The following is a 20,810-nucleotide window of genomic DNA, read 5'->3' on the forward strand; positions in this document are numbered from 1 at the left end:
GTTCTTCGGAAAGTTAAAAATAGAGCTACCCTACAACCCAGCACGTGCACTATGAGGGATTTACCCCAAAGATACAAATGTAGTGATCTGAAGGGGCACCTGTACCCCAATGTGTATAGCAGCAATGTCCACAATAGCCAAACTATGGAAAAAGCCCAGATGTCCATCGACAGATGAATGGATAAAGATGTGTTTATATATACACAATGGAATACTACTCAGCCTTCAAAAAAATGAAATCTTGCCATTTGCAATGACGTGAATGGAACTAGAGGGTATTACGCCAAGCGAAATAAGTCAGTCAGAGAAAGACAATTATCATGTGATCTCGCTGATAGGTGGAATTTAAGAAACAAAACAGAGGATCATAGGGGAAGAGAGGAAAAAAATAAAACAAGAGGAAACCAGAAAGAGAGACAAACCATAAGAGACTCTGAATCATAGGAAACAAATTGAAGATTGCTGGAGGGGAGGTGGGTGGGGGTTATGGGGAAACTGGGTGATGGACATTAGGAAGGCACAGTGATGTAATGAGTACTGGGTATTATATACAACTGATGAGTCACAAACCTGTACCTCTGAAATGAATAATACATTGTATGTTAATTAATTGAATTTAAATAAAAGAGTCTTCCTGATGTCTTCTGTTCTTCTTAAGCCCACAGGTATCCTTATGATTGTTACTTTAAAGTATCCATCAGGCATGTTACTTACCTGTTTCACTTAGATCTCTGGCCATGGCCTTAGCTTGTTATCTCATTTGGGATGAATTCCTCCATCTTGGCCTTTTCTCTAAGTCTCTGCCTTCTCTGTGTTAGAAAAGCAAGGTATGTTTCCTGCTCCTGAAAGCAATGGCCTTATGAAGAGGAGGTCAGATAGTGCCCAGTGCCTGGCACTTCAGGGCTCAAAAACCAAAAAATGTCTCTTGAGTGTGCTTGGTGTGCTGTCTGCTATGTGTTTTGGCTGCTCTATCCTTCAGCCAGTCATCTGCAGAAGATTCCCTTTCCTGCAGTGTGCAGTGTTTGGTCCCTGGCCTGAACGTGGCAAGTTTTAACTCAGTGTGCTTTAAGTCTGCTTGATACATGGGACCTGATACATTTCCACTGGAACTGAAGCCCTGCAGAAATCTCTGTTTGGGAGATGCGGTGTGGGCAGGGGTTTGTGCTGGTGTTCTGGGGGAGAGGCCCATGTGCTGGCGCTGAGAAAGCTTGAGTGAGAAGGGCAATCCTGTGGGAGTGCAGGGGGGTGGGTTTTGGTGTTAGCAAGTGAGGCAGCCCATGTCTGTGCTGCACTGCTTCCCGTAGGTGGCTCTGTGTTTATGCTGGGGTGGGGGTGGGGTGGGAAATGGCATCAACTGGCTCCTTTGCTCCTGGAGAGGCGTCTCCATGAACACTGCCTCTTCAAGGACATACTGCAAGAAGAGTGAATAACTCCCCACTGTGTGCCCCAGGTGTCAGGTGTGCTTCAGATCACTGTTTCCACACTGTTTGCCCCCGGTCGTTTGCCTGCCTTCTATTCAGGAACAGCTCTATCTCAGGCCTCTATAGCAGCCAAGCCCACTCACCTTTAAAACTCCAGGCTTTAGGGGCGCCTGGGTGGCTTAGCCTTTAATCATCTGCCTTCGGCTCAGGGCCTGATCCCAGGGTCCTGGGATTGAGCCCTGCATCGAGCCCTGCATTGGGCTCCTGCTCCACTGGGAGCCTGCTTCTTCCTCTCCCACTCCCCCTGGTTGTGTTCCCTCTCTCGCTGACTGTCTCTCTCTCTCTAATAAATAAATACAATCTTTATAAATAAATACATGCATACATACATACATACCAAAGAACCCTCCAGGCTTTAAGTCTCACTGGTTGCATGAACTCATGAAGTTTAGCCCCTCTTGTTTTTCAAGCCAATGGCTTTGGGGGAAATGTTTTCCTCATGTGTTCCCCTCTGTGTTCCTCTTTCTCTCTTGCCCTTCTCTGTGACCATTGCTCCCTCCCCTCTGCAGCACGCACAATCCATTTTTCCCCGAACCATGTCTCCATACTTCCTACCTTCTTCGATGCAGCCCCCTCTCTCCCTTTAACTGTGGAGTTTGTTCTGTCAGTCTTTAGTCAATTTCTGGGGTATTTAGGATGATTTGATAGTTATCTAGTTGTGTTCATGGGAGGAGGTGAGCCTAGAGTCCTCCTGCTCCATGCCATCTTCCCCAACTCTCTCTTAATAGTTTTATTTTTAATTTTTTTGAGGAAACTCCATGCTGTTTCTTATGGTGGGCACACCAATTTACATTTCCGCCAACAGTGCACAAGGGTTCCCTTTTGTCCACGTCCTGCCAGTACTTGTTATTTCTTGGTTTTTTGATAATAGCCATTCTGATAGGTGTGATCTGATAGCTTGTTGTGGTTTTGAGTCTCATTTTCACTGGACCTCAGCCTCACACTGCAGGAACATACCCTAGAAGAGTTTGAGAGTGAAGGGAGAAAAGGAGACTGAATCAGATAAGGGGGGCACAGAGCAAGGAGAGGATTGAGGGTCAGGAATTAATGATCCAGCACCTATAAGACCTGAACTTTAGTGGCGGCTGAGAAAACAGGGAAGGGAGGCGTGTTAGGATTGACCCTGAGCAGCTGGAATAGGTAGGAGGCCAGTCAGTCCCCATATTCTGTTTTTCTGGCAGCTTCTAGAATAGCTGCTTCTCCAGCTGCTGGCATATGTAGTGGTAAAATACTATTAAGAGTATGTGCTCTCTCAATCTATTCCTTAGTAGAAGCAAAACTGCCATTGTTACAAATGTGCAAACCAGACTATCTTTTTTATGTAATATAATTGTAATTCTCTGATATCTGCAAACACAACCCAGATCATTTAAGGGGAGAAGTTCCTTCCACTCTTTTCTATGAGATTGGCTTGTATTAAGGGGAAAATAATCATTTGTTTATATAACTAACCAAGGGTCTTTCTGTCCTACATTTTTATCCATGTCACCCTCTCTAGGCCTTCTCAGGACTCTGTGGCTGCTTCCTTTTCCTGACAGACTGATCTATCCATGGATCCAGGTAAGGACTTTCCAAACCACACCTGCCTGTGTATTCCTAACCTGAAGCATCAGAACCCGACAATGCTGTGCCTACGCAGAAGTCTGTCTGGGAAGCCACCAGGTCTGAAACAGACTCTCCTATTCTCTCACTATGTCATTCAAGATCAGGCTTTCCAGAGGAAAGGTATTTGCATCTGACCGCACTGCCCAAGGGATCCATTCTAGATGCTGACTTCTGCTCAGAAATGCAGGTGCTCACAGTCCTCATTCATTTAGGAAGTACTCACGTGGGGCGCCTGGGTGGCACAGCGGTTAAGCGTCTGCCTTCGGCTCAGGGCGTGATCCCGGCATTATGGGATCGAGCCCCACATCAGGCTCCTCCACTATGAGCCTGCTTCTTCCTCTCCCACTCTCCCTGTTGTGTTCCCTCTCTCACTGGCTGTCTCTATCTCTGTTAAATAAATAAATAAAATCTTAAAAAAAAAAAAAAAAAAGGAAGTACTCACGTAAATGCCAGTCCTGTGCCAGTCAGGCTCCGTTTTGGGCAATGAGAACCTATACATAACCATTAAATAAAAAACCTGACAAGGTTTCAGTCTACTTGAACATTACAATCAGACAGACAATAAACCCCCTAAAAAACAGACATTTAATATAATGCCGACGAGTGATAAGTGATAGGATCTAAAACAAAGCCAGATGGCAAGGTTAATAAGGATGAGGATTTGCATTTTTAGCATTGTTGGTTTATAAGCTCCTCTGGAGCTTCCCAGGTGTAATCTCAAACTGGCCCGTATACACGGCAGTGGACAGGGAGAGACCTGCCCAACCTATTCCAGATTGGTAGTTGGCAGGTTTAATAAGCAAGGGAACTTACATATGAGGCTAGTCTTCAGTGACTGCAAGATGAAGAGATCTCCGCACCCATCCAAACCATCTTAAAAGTTTATATAAAGGCCTTGACTGTGTTCAGTCACATTTACCTTCCAGATTGTCTCAATACCACATCGTTATCTCAAGGCCATGTATGTCTTCGGGAAAGCCACTGGGAGCAGGAGGGCAAGTGGAATGCATGTTCCAAGGATGGTGGAGGTGGTAATCTTCAGTTGTTGGAGTCCAGCTCACGTGTGAAATGGCAGTCGCCTCTTCTCAATGACCTTCCCAGTAATCCATCCTTCATGACCAGCTCTTACAATCTTAGGTGCCCCTTTCCGCAATATGCCCTGAGAAGTCAGCAAGGTGTTTCATTAGCACAGAGGTGGCTCCTTTTGCAGCTGGGTGCATTGGAGGCAAGTGCCACAGCACAGGCTCATGTAAGAGAAAACACAGATTAAGACAGTAATTCCCAAAATCAGTGACAGTTTTTCCACCAAAAGCCCCCATGATATGAACCATTGATTTATTAAGTCCTCTAGACCGGGAGTCACATCACTCAGGGTATTCCCTTGTATCCTTGTATAAATTAATTGGAGGATGCATTAACAGAGTTCACCAAATATGAACATACAACATCCTGTTTGGATAATGGCACAGATGCCTTCTTACAAGGCAGTAATAATGCCCAAGGCCATCTTATTTTGGAGAACAGCTTTTTTTTTTATTAGGGGCGTTTCAGTGTTCAGTAAGGACAGGTTCTGTTGACTATTATTTAAACCTTTCTGGGTAAAGTTAGCAAAGGTTTCTACACGTGCTGTAACATACTCCGGGCCAATGCAGGGGAAGAAGACAGCAGCCAAATGATTATTATCAGTGGTAAACAGAACATGCCCACCTGGCCTTGAGGAGCGGGAAGTTTGCAGTTTTAGGAACTTAACCTGGTTGTATATACCATACATACTAGCTAGTGGAGGCAGAACTGTCAGGCATAAAGAGATGAACTGGGGGCAGGATATGCCAGACTAAAACCTTGATTTTCTTCCCTCTTTCAGTGGTGCATGTTCCATTCCAGGTATAGTGCACTTCACCAGGTCCAGCTTGCAGCAGACGATGCAATCCAGGGTAGAATGAGTACTTCCCCCTTTCCAGGGATGCTTAGTAATTCACCCATCCTGGTGGAATGTCCTATTTTAAGTTCCAGTAGATAATGGGATTTATCTTTTTCTAGGGGTGATGGAGCTTGGTGTTCTCAGTAACATAGCACATTCATTCACCGTAAGAGCCAGGATAATGACTATTCCCAAGACTTTCATACCTTTATGGTATTGGGTGCCTCAACAGGGACCCCAGTCTGGCATTAGGCCCTTTTGGTTGATCAAATCTATTAAATCCTGGCACAGTACTTTGGTGCACCCAGCCAAGATGGTTTCACTTGTTAATAATTTAAGATGCTGCTTTAATATTCCATTTTTTCTTTCTACCAACCCTTATAGGAATGATGGAACTTCCATTAAATGTCATATTTAATCTTTTATTGCCCAGTCTTGCATATTATGACCTTTAAAATGTGATTCCTGATCTCCGTCTAGTTGTTAAGGATATCCATCTTGGTGTTCAGCTTTTTTAACCCCCTAACAGTAGCAGCCTGGTTTGCATGGCAATAAGGGAAAGCTTGGGTTAGTCCAGACTCAGTGTTCATACAAACCAAGTCATATTTGGGACCCTCTCTCAGAGGGAGGAGGCAAGTATAATCAATTTGTCAGTCCCCTGCTGGTTGGGAACTTTGGTGCATGGTCCCAGACTCCTTTGGCAGAAGCCTTGGGAATTGTTTAGAAAATATAGGACATGCTGTTACCGTATTAACCAAGTCACTGTACTTCCAAGGGCAATCTGGTGCACTTGGCAATATGTAATCCCAACAAAGCACTGCAGTGACCTTTCCTTCTGTGCACCCAATGTGCTGTATCTACTGAGGAATCAGTTATTAGAGCTTACACCCAACCTAGGGCATTAGCTTCCTCACGGCCAGGGGTGTCAATGCCTTATGGGCTAGGATATGAAAAACAGTGAAGACTGGCTCTGGCTCTTGTAGATGAACTCAAATGTCTCTCCATATATCCTGACCACACAAAGGTTTATTCATGATTATACATTCCTCAGTTACCCATTGCCCCATTCAAAGGGTTAATCTCTTTAGAACGGTCCAGATTAGTCCAACCGTCAGTGTACAGGGTTAATGGCCAGGGCTCATGAGTGATCACCAGTCGAAACACTCTGAGTTTAGCCATTGACGTACGTGGTTTATTCCTTCTTGAGAGGTTCCGCTTGGAGAAGCACTGTATACACAGCTAGGAGCTGTTGCTCTATGGGGTATATGGGTTTTACTCCCTTCCAGACAAAAATCCTAGGGACATGCTCTCCTTCTTTGTTTCTGCTACAGTGCCATCCATACCTTCTGGAGTTACAGGCACATCTAATGAAATAATAACCCTGCTTGGGAGATGCTTAGGTTTTCAATTTGCTTCATTAGTATTTTTGTCTTCTCAAAGGTGGTCGCTACTCTAATCCCCATTCCTACCTGTGCCCTTTCTTTACCAGGCAGTATAAGAGACTGAGGCACTGTGCCAGGCAGGGAATAAAAGTCCTTAAAACCCTAAAAATCCTTACAAAGGTTTGCACCTTCTTCACATTCTTAGAGTCCTATAAGCTTGCACCTTATCGATTACAATTTCTCAGATAATGCGAATCTTACCTGACTTAAGGACCCCCAAAACCTTATGGTGGTGCCTGGGCCTCGATTTATCTGTGGGTTCCCTATCCATCCTCTCCCTCCCAGATGTTCCAGCAAAGCCTGCAAAGTGTCATGTAGCAGAGGCAAGGCTTCACATGTTAACATTATATCATCCATGTAGTGGTCTCATTTTATTGATGTGAGCAAGGAGAACAGGGACAGGTCTCAGGTTCCTGTCTCATGATATATTGTGAGGCTATGCGGGTAGCTTTAGGGAAGCACATGGAAGGCTCATTATTGTCCCTCCCACAAGAAGGGAAATTGATCTTAGTTATCAGAAACCTATCAAAGGTTTCTCCTTGAATCTTCTTGATTCCATGAATCTTCCTGAAGGTTGAGGCACTTTTACAGGAACACTTTTTTTTTCTTTTTTTTGCCACAGCATCAGAGTAAAACAATAATTGTTTGCAAGTGACAAAAGACTTTAAGATGGCCGTGTTTAAAAATCTGGTGAAATTTCCTTATCATGCAGTTGACCAGGGTATTTTGGTATTCTGTGACATATATTTTAAAATTATGACTGATAACGTTATACCAGGATATATTAGATTTCAAATATATTCTAAAGAAAGTTTAGGATCACTTCTTATTTGTCGGTGTTTCCCATAAAATGGAACCTATGCAAAAAGTTACATAGTTTTAAAAAAACTTTTATAGAGAAGACTCAGTGTTCTTAATGTTCTTAACTAATCAAAGACCTCATAAAGACTAAACACAGAATCTTTGTTTTCTAGACAGATTTCATTAAGAGTAAAGAAAAATCTTTGTGTACAATTTCTTGTTATTCTCTTAACAAGAGACTTTTGTTCTTTCAACAGAAGGAAAACCCAATTCTAATTTTGCACCAGTGTACCTTTGTACCATTCTCCCTTTTTTTTCTTTCTTTTTAACTCTGGGAGCAGTGTTCTGGTTATCTGCTGGGGTGTTTACATTTCGGAGACAGAAGATTTACAACTTTGAAAGACAGAAAAAGAATGCAAATTTTCTTTTAGGAGTGTTTTGGGAAGTTAATACTCAAAATTTTCCTTCATATTAAGGGCTAGAGAACATGGCATTTCTTTTTTTCATCGACCACCATAGCATTCTCCTTATCATTCTCATTATTTCCCCAGAGATTTCATCCGTTACCATCCTAATTAGGCTTTGTCAAAAGCACCTGGATCTTAATCCAAGACATCTTCTGCCCTTCTAGCTTTGCAAAACAATACGCTAATGCCTCTCATTTATCATCCTGCTCTTCCACCTTATCTGCCAGCCCCAAAGGTAGCAGAGAAGTGGACAACTTCTTGCCCTTCTGTAGTCTCAGTTCTTTAAACTTTCTAATGAGTTTTATCCTTCAGCTGGGCATCAGTGGCCAGTCAAACTGTCAACAGTAGAGGCCAGTCCATTGCAACAGCCATTTGTTTCCCTTCCCTGTGGCAGTGTGTTATACACAGTTCCTCACATGAGCCCTTAAAGTAACCAGTGTTTTTGGGGGGGTCATATTCATACAGTGATCTATAAGCTGTGATATACAAGCCATCTCCTCCCCACACAGTCGTTGATCAACTTGGGATTTTCCCTATAGATGCTCCTTTCCCAAGGCTGGGAACATAATTAAGGTTGTACAGGCCACCACTCCCAACACAGAGGCCAATGGCCAACTCAGAATTTCCCCTATGAATGACTCTTTCCCAAGGCTAGTTTCTTTGGCCTTCTGGCTGGCTTGCAATTGTCAGTTCCCAAGCTCCTCTAGAGCTTCCCAGGTGTAATCTGAAACAGGCCCCCATCTACATAGCAGGCAGGAAGAGACTGAAGAAAGAAGCAGGCCACTAAAGATTGGTAGGTGGCAAGTTTAATAAGCACGGGAAGTTACATTTAAGGCTAGTCTTGGGAGACTCCAAAATGAGTAGATCTCTACAACCACCCACCCAATCCTAAAAGTTTATATAGAGACTTTAACTGGGTTTGGTCACATGTACTTTCCAGGTGGTCTTCACATCATTATCTCAAGACTATGTATATCCTTAGGGCAGCCTCTGGAAGTGTAAAAAGCAAATGGAATGCACATTCCAAGAACAGAAGAGGAATTGAGGAGCTTCTGTGTTGCAACTCACGGGTGAACTGGCAGGCACCTCACCCTTCCCCAGTAAGTATCCTCTTGGAGAATGTAACAGAACACAGGCATAGAGAAGTGAAAGTACAAGCCATGTGAAGGTCTGGGTGAGGAGGATCCCAGAAACACTGACAAGAATGTGGAGCAACAGGAATAGTCCCATATCGCTAGTGGGAATACAAAATGGTACACCCGCTTTAGAAGACGTTATGGTGATTTCTTACAAAACTAAGCATAATCTTACCATCCAATTCAGCAGTTGTGCTCCTCAGTATTTACCCAAAAAAGTTGAAAACATGTCCACACAAAAACCTGCACACAATGTTTATAACAGCTCCGTTCATAATTGCCAAAACTTGGGAGTAACCAGGATGCCCCCCAGTAGGTGAGTGGATAAATAAACTGTGGCACATCCAGACGGTGGAATATTATGTAGAGCTAAAAAGAAAGAAGCTGTCAAGCCATGAACAGACACGAGGAAGCTTAAATGTATACTACTGAATGAAAGAAGCTAGTCTGAGAAGTCTGCATACTCTGATTCCAACTATATGACATTCAGAAAAGGCAAAACGATGGAGCTAGTGAGAAGATCAATGGTTGCCAGGAGTTGGAAGATGGAAAGGGATAAATTGGTGAAGCACAGAGGACACCATAGTGATGGATATGCATTTACCCAAACCCATAGGCTGTACAACACCAAGAGTGAACCCTAATGTAAACTACGGCTTAGGATGAGGTGTTAATGTATGTTCATCGATTTTACCAGATGTACCACTGTGGTGGGAGATGTTGATAGGGAGGCTATGCATGTGTGGGGAGGGATAGAGAGTAAATGGAAAATATCTGGACCTTCCCCTCAATTTTGTTATGAACCTTAAACTCCTCTTAAAAAATGAGTCGAGAGGGGCGCCTGGGTGGCTCAGTCGTTAAGCGTCTGCCTTCGGCTCAGGGCGTGATCCCGGCGTTCTGGGATCGAACCCCACATCAGGCTCCTCTGCTGGGAGCCTGCTTCTTCCTCTCCTACTCCCCCGCTTGTCTCTCTCTCACTGGTTGTCTCTGGGTCAAATAAATAAACAAAATCTTAAAAAAAAAATGAGTCGAGAAAGAGAGAGAATCCAGGCAAAGGGAACAACACACCCAAGTACTTTGGGTGGGTATTGGCTTGATGAGTTCAAGGAAGAGAAAGAAGGCCAGTGTGGCTAGAGTCAATAATTAGTGAAGGACAGGGAGATAGGGGATAAAAGACAGGTAATGGTAAGGTTATGTTAAGACCTTATGACAAGCAAAGAGAAGTTATAGGTTACAGATTACGGTAAGAAGTCACATTTGTTTGTTTGCTTATTCGTTTGATGAGAAGCTGTGCCAGACCCAGTTGTGGAGATAAACAAAGACCATCTACGTGAGAACAGAGTCTGTTCATTCAGAGCTTGCTATAGCAAAAGAGTCAGCCGCTATCTCCTGTATTTGGCGGAGACTCAAAGGCAAGCAGAGAAGTGGGAAAACTTCATAGCAGAAAAAAGGAAAAGGTTCAGGCATACTTTGATTGGATGTTGTTGGCATGGAGAAGCCGGAGGTGGTATAACTAGGAGAAGGGCATCATTTTTTTTAAAAAACTTTATTTTTATTTTTTAAATTTTATTTTATTTAAATGCGATTAATTAACATATAGATATATTATTAGTTTCAGAGATAGAGTTCAGTGATTCATCAGTTGTATATAACACCCAGTGCTCATTACATCACTGCCCTCCTTAATGCCCATCATCCAGATACCCCATCCCCCCACAACCCTCCCTCAGCAACCCTCAGCCATCAAAAAAATGAAACATTAACGTTTGCAATAACGTGGATGGAACTAGAAGGTATTATGCTAAGCGAAATATGTCAATCTGAGAAAGACAGTTATCATAGGAGAAGGGCATCTTATGTGATAAGTTTGGATAGCATATTCAGCTTTCTTTGGTTGGCCCTAAGTTAGAAGATGAGGTAATTTCTGAGCCAGTGCTTTAGACAGAAATTGTGGTTTGGATTCCTGGAGAATTGTAGATCAGAGTGTATTACATATGCTCTGTCCATGTTAGTTTGTAGATTCAGTCTCTCAGTGTATGTGCCTTCCGGTGTTTTCCCAGGAATGGTTTTCTGCTTGAAGCAAATGCAGACATTTCAGGAAGATCCTCTATTACCACCTGCATTCTTGGAAGCCATAGAAGAGAGATTTTCATCTTCCCCGCAGGGGGAGCTCATTGGGATCTACTACTGATTTCATGGCAGGGGCCACACCATTGTGATGCCTTGCCTCCTTATCCTAGCACTGACCTATTGTTCCAAGTCTTCCATATTGCTCACTGGCGTGACCCAACAATACTTTGCCTCCTACTTCCTAGCTAGGCTTCCTTGATGCCTTGTGTGAAATGTTGTGAAAACACTGGGCATTCTCTACATGTGCACCAGTTTTCCAGAAGATGTGCAAGGCTGCAGGCTGTTGTTGGGAAGCTGTGGGACAGCACTGGGTGAACACTGACCCATGCTGTGGATGCTGCTGTGTTTCTCTCGGGGACTTCCCTCATGGTTGTAACAGCACTCCAATTGGGCTTAAGGGTTAACTTGCTTCAAGTTAACACACTCTTTGCTTGCTGACCCAAGGCCCTTGATACAAATCAAGGACAACTGATTTACTCTCTTGGAGATTTGCAGACCACTGGCCTTGGGGAATGAAGGACCAGAACTTTCCCAGGCCACAGAGGCCAGCAAGTCTGTTTGAAGCCACCTCAGCTTTCTGATTAGCTCAGCAATCTTTTAGCAAAATGTTTTTCTTGAAGGTCACTCAAATGACTTTACTGACTTCCCTTTGCACATCTGTAGATCTTGCCTTCCTTTGCAGAAAGAACAGAGTACTCTTGCACAACCCCCAGGTACCAAGGAACTAGACCTTCTTGCACAACATTTGAGCGCTGAGATAACTGTAGCTGGCATCATCAAGTCTGTACGTAATTGAGAAATGTCACAGACTACTGCACTCCATTAGCTGCTTAAACCTCTTTAAAAGTCGCTGGGACAGGCAGAAACCTTAGATTTGGCTTTTGGACAAGAGTCTGCCTTCTCCAGTTTTCCAGATTCCTGAATAAAGCTCATACTCCTTTCCAGTCAAAACTTGTCTCTTGAGTATTGGCCTTGTGAGCAATGGGCAGCCAAACTTGGGTTCAATAACATGGTTGCCTGCAGAGGATGTGAGGAGCAACCAGGAAATGTGAGGAGTTGAAGCCCCAATGAGTGAACTTGAACCGGCAAAAGCTAAGAAAAAGGACAGAGATGATGTATCAGTTCTGTATTCCTTTCCATCCAATGAACTTTTGTGAAATGCAATGTTTTATAAATCATCTAGTTTATCTGGAAATGTGCCATGAGATAGAGTAAAAATGATTTCACTGAACTGGATTCTACTGAATATGAGATTCAACTGGCCATTTTGGGGTGCTGTGCCACTGAACCAACAGGAGAGAGAGAGAGAGAGAATGAATGAATTTAATGGGTAGGGTGATTGATCTACATTACCGAGAAGAAATGGGGTTGTTGCTATACAATACAAAAAGGACTATGTATGTAACTTGGAATTCTCTGAGAGTGCTCTTAGTACTTTCATAATTGATAGTGAAGTGCAGTGAAGAAAAGGAGGAAGAAGGAGGGGGAGGAGGGGGAGGAGGAGAAGATGGACGCGGAGGAGGAGAAGAAGGACGTGGAGGAGGAGGGTGGAGGGGAGAGGACGAGTGAAAGGGGAGGAGAATAAAAGAAAAAAGGCAGAATAATTGAGAACTTAAAACTTTCAGGAATGAAGATTTGGGTTACTCAACTAGGTAAAGAACATAGAGCAACTAAGCTGATGGAAAGCAAAGGAAATGTGGAAAGGGTTGAAGAATGAAGTAGTGACTATCAACTATGACCTCTTGACCAATTACAGAAAAAAAGAATGTAGTGTCTTTGCACTTTTTTCTTTGCTTGAAATATGTAGGTTTATTTGTGTGCAACGATCATTTTCTTTTCTCCCCTTCCCATGTTATTTTATATACAACTTGTTGGAGGTTAAATCAAAAGTTAGTCTCCAGGAAATCAAATATTCAGTGTGACTGACTGAATTTGAGAAGTAATTAAGAGCCAGCTACTTTTAGAATTGTGTATTTCCTTATTCTAGGGAAAGGATAAGAACTTACTTTTAAGACCGAGATCTGTATCTTGTTCGGTGAATACATGGGTTATTTTGTTGATGTATTAGAGTTCAAACGGGTGTTCAAGGGTACATATGAAAACTGAATAGTTAAAAGAATAGAGTGTGCTAATTAACAGTGTGTTTCCTCTCAACTCTCAGTTCACTCTTTATTTTTTGCTATGTGAAAATTTATATCAACCTATTATTTTTCCTTTTCCGGCCAGTATATTAAGCTTTAGCAGCAGAAAGCACTGGAGAAATATTGCAAAAGGAAGGAGTTTTTCCTTTCTAGTTCTGGTGGCTTATAGGCCAGGATATCGGAGAGCACATCTTTTTTTCTCCACTGCTTGGTCAATGTGATTTTTCCAATATTAGATTCAGGTAGGGCACAGCTTTCTACAGCATTTGATAAATGTGTACTTTCTCCAGCCCTTGACTTGGGCAGCAGCAGAGACCCCAGATATTATAGGCTTGTACCCCAGCCCAGGTCTCTACTTCCCACACCATTTTGTGAGTTTCGTATATGTGCATGCCTGTGGCCCTATGGCTCTAGAGCTGGCTGCTTGACCTGCATTTTGAGCAGCAGCCAGTGATGTCCCAGACCAAACCATACACTAGGTTCCCAGAGGTAGGCTTTGTAAGCTCCCAGTTCCAGCAGTACCTACAGGGGTGTCCTGTCTCCCTCTGCAATCCCACCCTTTAGTCTATACTCACCTGTGCCTCAAAAGTATGCTTCTGCTTGCCCAGATGAAGGAATGAAGGAATGAAGGAAAGACCTGCTCTGACCTAGGCCATCCAGGGCATTTCTTTATTACTGTTAAATAACGTCTGAAACAACCTTCTAAGTTTGTTCTTTCTTGGATACATTTCCTCAGTCCTAGAGTATGTTCTAGAGCTCTCTTTCCATCTTTTTACATATCCCATCATAGCTTAATAATTTCTTATATTAAACTTATTTAGAGGAGAGGAAGATGGCAGTGGAGCAGGAGGACCCGAGGCTCCCCTTGTCCCACAAACACAACTAGATAACTATCAAATCGTCCTCGATTCACCAGAAATTGACCTGAAGACTGACAGAACAAACTCCACAACTAAGGGGAGAGAAGAAGCCACATCAAAGAAGGTGGGAAGTACAGAGATGTGGTTTAGGGGAGAAACAGATTGTAGGTGCTGAGAAGGGGAGGGAGCCGTGGTCACAGAGAAGGGCAACAGAGAAAGCACACAGAAGAGCATACAAGGAGAACGTTTCCCCAAAGCCATTGGTTTGGAAAGTGGGAGGGGCTGAAATTTCATGAGTTCTTTTTTTTTTTTTTTAATTTTTATTTTGTTATATTAGTCACCATGCAGCACATCCCCAGTTGTTGATGCAATGTTCCATGAGTCATTATTTGCATGTAACACCCAGTGCACCATGCAATACGTGCTCTCCTTAATACCCATCACTGGGAATGAACCATGAGAGACTGTGGACTCTGGGAAACAAACTGAGGACTTCATGAGTTCTTTTAACCAGCGGGGCTTAAAGTCTAGAGTTTTATTTTACTTTTTAAATTTTTTAATTTAAATTCAATTTAATTAACATGTACTGTATTATTAGTTTCAGAGGTAGAATTCAGTGATTCGTCAGTTCCATACAACACCCAGTGCTCATTACTTCAAGTGCCCTCCTTAATGCCCATCACCTAGTTTCCCCATCCGCCCAACAACCTCCCCCCCAGCAACCCTGTTTGTTCCCTATAGTTAAGAGTCTTTTATGGTTTGCCTCCCTCTCTGCTTTCCTCTTAGTTTATTTCTCCTTCCTTTCCCCTATGTTCAGCTGTTTTGTTTCTTAAATTCCACATATGCGTGAAATCATATGGTATTTGTCTTTCTTTGACTGACTTATTTTGCTTAGCATAATCCCCTCTAGTTCCATCCATGTCATTGCATATGGCAAGATGAAGCTGGTTGGTGCCATTCCTCTCCCAGAGCCCTTTATGATTATATGGTGTCCTCCTTTGTCTCTTGTTACAGTCTTTGTTTTAAGATTTATTTTGTCTGATATAAGTACTGCTACTATGACTTTCTTTTGACATCCATTTGCATGGTATGTTTCTCTGTCCCCTCCCTTTCAATCTGCAGGTGTCTTTAGGTCTAAAATGAGTCTTTTGTAGGCAGCATATACATGGATCTTATTTTTTTTTTAATCTATTCAGTCACCTTATATCTTTTGATTGGGCCATCTAGTCCATTTACATTCAAAGTAAGTATTGATAGGTATGAGTTTATTCCCATTTTATTACTTGTTTTGTGGTTATTTCTGAAGTTTTTCTGTGATCCTTTCTTCTCTTTCTCTCTTTCATGGTTTGCTGGTTTCCTTTAGTGATATATTTGGATTTCTTTCTTATTCTTTGCATATCTTAGTGATTTTTGATTTGTGGTCACCATTAGGTTTGTATATACCACCTTCTGCATATTAATTTGATGGTTGTTTAAGTTTGAACCCACTCTTATTCTCTCCTCCCCATGTTTTAGGTATATGGTGTCATATTTTATATCCTTTTATTTCATGAGTTCCTTGACTGATTTTTTTTTTTTTACAGAAACATTCATTTTATTGTTTTTGTGTCTCCTATTTTTATGCTGTCACTCTTTCTTTCTCCTCAAAGACTTTTGTTTGTCTGGGAAACTCTTTAAGTCTCCCTCTATTCTAGAATGATAGCCTTGTTGGAGAGCTCATTCTTGGCTGCAGATTTTTCCCCATTCAGCACTTTGAATGTATCATGCCACTCCCTTATGGCTTGCAAAAATTCTGCTGAAAAATCCACTGATAACCTTATGAGGTTTCCCTTGTATGTAACTGTCTACTTTCATTATTGCTGCTTTTAATTTTTTCTTCTCTCACTACATTTTGCTATTTTATTTTATTTTTTATTAAGTTCAGTTAGCCAGCATATAGTACATCAAAAGTTTTTGCTGTAGTGTTCAATAATTCATCAGTTGCGTACAACACCCAGTGCTCATCACAACATGTGCCTATTTTAATTACAATAGATCTTGGTGTGGATTTGCTTGTGTTGAATTTGTTGGGGGCATTTCTGAGCCTCCTGGATCTAGGTATTTGTTTCCTTCCCCAGATTAGGGAAGTTTTCAGCTATTTTTTCTTCAAATAAAACTTCTGCCACCTTTTCTCTCTCTTTTCTTTCTGGGATCACTATAATGTGAATGTTATTAAGCTTGATGGAGTCACTGAATTCCTTACGTTTATTCTCATTTTGCATAATTCTTTTTTCTCTCTTTTGTTCAGCTTAATTACTGTGTCTTCTAGTTTATTATTTTTTCCCTCTGCTTCTTCTAGCCTGCTATTTATTCCATCAAATGTATTTTTTTAAAAAAAGATCTATTTATTTATTTTGAGACAATGAGCAGATGAGGGGAGGAGCAGAGGGACAACCCATGAGGTCATGACCTGAGCTGAAACCAAGAGTTAGACACTTAACTGACAACCATCCAGGTACCCTGCCATCAAGTGTATTTTTTTTAAGATTTTATTTATTTGAGGAGAGAGAACAAGAAAGCATGAATGCTACACGAATGGGGGAGGGGCAGAGGGAGAAACAGACTCCCCACTGAGCAGGGAGCCCAATGCGGGGCTCAATCCCAGGACCCCGGGATCACTCCCTGAGCCAAAGGCAGGCGCTTAATGACTGAGCCACCCGGGCACCCCCGGGATGTGCATTTTTAACTAGGTGATGCTGGTCCTCCTCCACCAGCGACACTGCAAAGCATGCACAGGTGAGGGGTGCAGTTATAACAAGGTGTGTATGTCCTGTGGCAGGTTGGGAGATACAGCATTGGCAGGGTTTGCACAGATTCTCTGGGGAAGAGGATCCACAGCTCTTGAGTCCAAGGCAGGTCTGTTGGTAGAGGCCAGGGCATGGTGTAAGCAAGTTTGGTAGTGAATACTGGAGCCTTGGTGGTTCTGGCAGGTGGCTGTGTGTTTTTGGTGAGGAGTGGGGGAAGGAAATGGCATCTTTTAGCTCCTTTATTCCTGGAGAAGCCCCTCAGGGAACTCTGAGATTGGTCTTCCTCCTGTATATCTGTGAGCTATTTGCTCTGCTGTTTCTTTAAGGTCAGGGGTTCAGCTTCCTGTCACCCTCCAGGTGTCTCAGAGCCAATTCTGCTGGTTTTGAAAGTTCCAGGCTTTAGGTTCTGCAGGTTGTAAGCACTCAGAAATTTGGCCCCTCTCACTTTCAAAGCCAGATGCTATGGGGATTTCTCTTCCCTTTGTAGGCTCCCTGGTGCGATAGTAATTTTTTCTCCCTTCTCTTGCCCGTGGCTTCCTCCCTCTGGTTGTCAGACCTATTGGTGTTTGTGTTCTCACCTAGTCCTCACCCTTCCTACTCTTTCAATGTGGCTTTTTTTTTCTACATTTAGTTGTGGACTTTGTTCAGCTAGTCTCTGGGTCCTTTTCTGTGTTGTTTTCTCTGGTGCAAGAGTTATCTAGTCATATCCATGGGATGAGGTGGATTTAGGGTCCTCTTACTCTGCCATCTTCCCTGTAAGCTCCTAAACCGTATTTTCTCAAAGGAAATTGTTGAGAAGAATTGCAGTTTTTCAAATCTCTAAAATGTTTGGCTTACTTAAAGAAAACTGGTGAAAAAATTTTAAAAAGACAGATATAGACGCCTTCTGTTGATAAACTGGAAAACTTAATATTGTTAAGATGTAAATATTATTCAAAACGACCCCTGTTCAGTGTAATCCCTATCAAAATTCAAACATGTTTCTGGAAATAGGAAAATTTGTTCTAAAATTCATGAAGAGTTTTCAGGGGTCCTATATATTTAATGTTGAAAATAGGAAAAGGTTGGAAGTCTCAGATTTCCTGATATCAAACTTATTACAATACTGCAGTAATCAAAACAGTGTGGCACTGGCATAAAGACAAATATATAGACCAAAATGAAATAGAATAGGAAGCCCAGAAATAAACCCTCACATATATAATCAAATGATTGTCTAACTACAATCCCAAGAGCATTCAATGGGGAAAGAATGGACTTTTCAACAAATAGTGTTGAGAAATCTGGATATTCATATCCCAGAAAATAAAGTTGGACCCTAACCCTCCACCATATACAAAATTAACTCAAAATGGATCAAAGACCTAAGTGTGAGAACTAAAATTATAAAACTCAGAAGAATCCATAGGAGTACAACTTCATGACATGCTCCTGGAAATGATTTCTTGCATTTGACACCAAAAGCACAGGCAACAAAAGAAAAAAAATAAATTGGATCTCATCAATATTTAACACTTTTGTAGATCAAAGGACACTGGTAATAGAGTGAAAAGACAATCAACAAAATGGGAGAAATTATTTGCAAATAATTATATCTGATAAGAGGTTAATATCCAGAATATAAAAACTCATACAATTCAACAACAAATAAGAGACAAGCAGATTAAAAAGTGGGCTCGAATAGACATTTCTTCAAACAAGGTATACAAATAGCTAATAAGGGGCGCCTGGTGGCTCAGTCGTTAAGCGTCTACCTTTGACTCAGGGCGTGATCCTGGAGTCCTGGGATCGAGCCCCACGTCAGGCTCTTCCGCTGGGAGCCTGCTTCTTCCTCTCCCACTCCCCTGCTGTGTTCCCTCTCTCGCTGGCTGTCTCTCTCTCGCTGTCAAATAAATAAATAAAATCTTTAAAAAAAACAACAACAAATAGCTAATAAGCACATGAAAAGGTATTCAACATCATTAATTATTAGGAAAATGCAAATCAAAACCGTAAGATGACACTTCACACCTACTAGGATGGCTACTATTTAAAAAAACAGAAAATACAAGTGTTGGGAGGGATGTGGAGAAATGGGAACATTTGTGCTTTACTAGTGGGAATGTAAAATTGTACATGTGCTGTGGAAAACAGTTAAGCAGTTTCTCAAAAAATGAAACAATTACAATATGATCCAGCAATTCTGCTTCTGGGCATATGCCCACCCAAAATTGAAATCAGGGTCTCAAAAAGATATTTGCATTTTCATGTTCATTGCAACATTATTTACAATAGCCAAAGAGACCCAGTGTCCACTGACAGATGAATGGATAAGCAAAATGTAGTATATGCATATTAAGGAATATCATTCAGCCTTTAAAAGGAAGAAAATTCTATGTAATGAGCACTTGTGTTATAAGCAACTGATGAATCACTAAATTCTACCCCTGAAACTAATAATACATTATATATTAACTAAGTTGAATTTAAATAAAAAATTTTTAAAAGGAAGAAAATTCTGACACATACTACAGCATGGATGAATCTTGAAGATGTTATGCTAAGTGAAATAATTCACTCACAAAAGGACAAATATTATATGATTCCACTTATATGGGATACCTAGAGTATCCAAATTCCGACATTCACAGTAAGTACAGAGATTGCCAGGGGCTGGAGGTGGGGTGAAGGGGATGGCCATTTGCTGTTTAATGAGTATAGTCAGTTTGAGAAAAGGAAGAGTTCTGGAGATGAAAGGTGGTGATGATTGTACAACAAAGTGAATTTACTGAATACCACTGAACTTAAAATGATGAATTTTATGTCATAACATAACCATATTCTAACTTAATATAAAAAAGCAAAAATAAAGACAACTCAATTACCGTATCTGCTTCTACATTCAATCTCTTGAAATATATTGTCTTGGTTGATGTTTCTTTTTTTAATTTTAATTTATTTTTATTATTTTTTTATTATGTTCAGTTAGCCACTGTATAGTACATCATTAGTTTTTGATGTAGTGTTCAAGGTTTCGTTAGTTACGTGGTTGATGTTTCTGAAGAAAATCTGGCTTCATATAGATATGTAGTGGGAGGAAAGGAATCCTTAAGTAGTTTTCTCACATAATTGTTAATGTTTTTCTTTGATACTCCACCAAAATGTGACAAGATATGTTGTAATGTAGAAGCTGAAATCATATTAAAGAACCTTTTGTTTTATTACATTAAAATCTGTTGTTCTATCTCACTCTCTAAATGGATCTTGAACTCCCCTATGACTCTGTAACGTAATGCATCGGTCATTTGGAAAATACCTGTTTACTATATTCAACCCAGTGTTACTTGGCGGAGGGTGATTTTACCCTTTAGGAAATATTTGGCAATATCTGGAAACAGGTTTGGTTGTCACACTCAAGGCTTGCTACTGTCATCTACTAAGTACAGGCCAGAGATGCCACTAAACATCATACAGCCACTTCACAACAAAGAATTATATGGCCTCGGGGTGCCTGGGTGGCGCAGTCATTAAGCGTCTGCCTTCGGCTCAGGGCGTGATCCCGGTGTTCTGAGATCGAGCCCCACATCAGGTTCCTCCGCTAGGAGCCTGCTTCTTCCTCTCCCACTCCCCCTGCTGTGTTCCCTCTCTCACTGGCTGTCTCTCTGTCAAATAAATAAATAAAATCTTTAAAAAAAAAAAAAAGAATTATACGGCCTCAAATGTCAATTTTTGGGAAACCTAGTCTATTTAATGCTGACATGCTTCATTATACAATATCAAAATTTTATATTTGTTAATACTACCACTAATCTTTTAGGGCAAGTTTGTAAGCATTAGGAATCTGTTAGGATCATGATGGTGGATATGAGTGCTCTAAAAACTTTGAGACTCAAATTTTACCATTTGCAACATATATTTCCAGTTATTTTCCTTCACGTTACAAAGCACATTTTATTCATTTTCAAGAAACTGTCTTAGAAATAACAAAGCCTGAAAACTAATGTCGTCAGTTGTTTTTTCAATGGAAATTGTTGTTCCTTGACAAAAGGAGTTACTATTTC

General features: G+C 41.4%; 1 protein-coding gene across 1 annotated transcript in view; it reads left to right on the top strand.

Moving 5' to 3' along the window:
• SEPTIN14 (septin 14) overlaps window positions 1–20,810 on the top strand; it is a 108,250-nt gene that overhangs the window by 12,622 nt on the left and 74,818 nt on the right. The window contains exons 2-3 of the mRNA XM_040635015.1: window positions 2,980–3,041; window positions 8,700–8,817. The gene's annotated coding sequence lies outside the window, so the exon portion shown is untranslated. The remainder of the gene's footprint in view (window positions 1–2,979; window positions 3,042–8,699; window positions 8,818–20,810) is intronic.

Source organism: Ursus maritimus, unplaced genomic scaffold (genome assembly GCF_017311325.1).
Source record: "Ursus maritimus isolate PB19 unplaced genomic scaffold, ASM1731132v1 scaffold_2, whole genome shotgun sequence".
NCBI classification, from domain to species: domain Eukaryota; kingdom Metazoa; phylum Chordata; class Mammalia; order Carnivora; family Ursidae; genus Ursus; species Ursus maritimus.